Source organism: Mustela erminea, chromosome 18, assembly GCF_009829155.1.
Source record: "Mustela erminea isolate mMusErm1 chromosome 18, mMusErm1.Pri, whole genome shotgun sequence".
In the NCBI taxonomy this organism is placed as follows: Eukaryota; Metazoa; Chordata; class Mammalia; order Carnivora; family Mustelidae; genus Mustela; species Mustela erminea.
In genome coordinates this window covers 13,283,493-13,284,369 of record NC_045631.1, presented here as the reverse complement: position 1 = coordinate 13,284,369, position 877 = coordinate 13,283,493, and positions in this window count along the sequence as shown.

Genomic DNA, 877 nt, shown 5'->3' with positions numbered 1-877 from the left:
CATTGAGAGGAAGTGAGAAAGAATGAAGGGGTAATCAACGCAGGGAAGCCAGGCCTCTGGAAGAGGAAGCAAAGTCCCTACGGTCTTCTTCGCGCCCTCAGGGGTACCAGGCTGCCCCTCACAGACTCGAAGCCTCGAACTCCCACAGTCCCGAGAGGTATAGCTCCTCTAGAGCCCTCAGAGGCCCATGGACTCCGCAGGTCCAGAAGACCAGGTAGGCCGGTTGTCCTCTTCCTCCTTCTTCTCCTCCGGCGAGAGCGTCCAGCGCAGGACACCTGCAGCGAGGTCACCGGCACTCCCCCGATCCCACCGCGACAGCGACAGCCCAGCCCTGAACCGGTGCCTAACGTGCGGCTACGAGCCGCCGCAAGAACCAGTCAAGCGTTGTCGCCCCCACTGCCCGAGGGCAGAAACCGTCGCGGCTCCTCGGACGCCACAACCTGGAGCCAGCTACCGCGGCGCCGCCATCTTGGTGTCACATGACTCACGGTTTCTGCGCCGCGTGACCCGGAAGCGTCCGCCTAGGCTTCCGAGCGGGACAGAAAAAGATTGTGAGCGCGCGACAGGTCTGGGCAGAACCGTCCAGCGGCCTCTCCCAAGGACGAGTCGACTCACCAACCGCTGTCGGGAAGCGAAGGAAGTGGGGCGGAAGAACGGAAACTTGCGCGGTCCCCGGGGGCGCAGGGAGGTCTGGGGATTGTAGTTCGCAGTCCCGGGGCGCTCGTGCCCGGCGGATGTAGCGCTAGAAGGCGGGCGGAAACGGGACGCCTTCGGTGCGGGATTCCTGGCAGAGGCAGCGGGTTTGAACTCCGGCGGGCTGAGGGGACGTGACGGGCCGCGGAAGGTGGCGCTGGCGGCTCCCGGAGGCCCCAGTTCG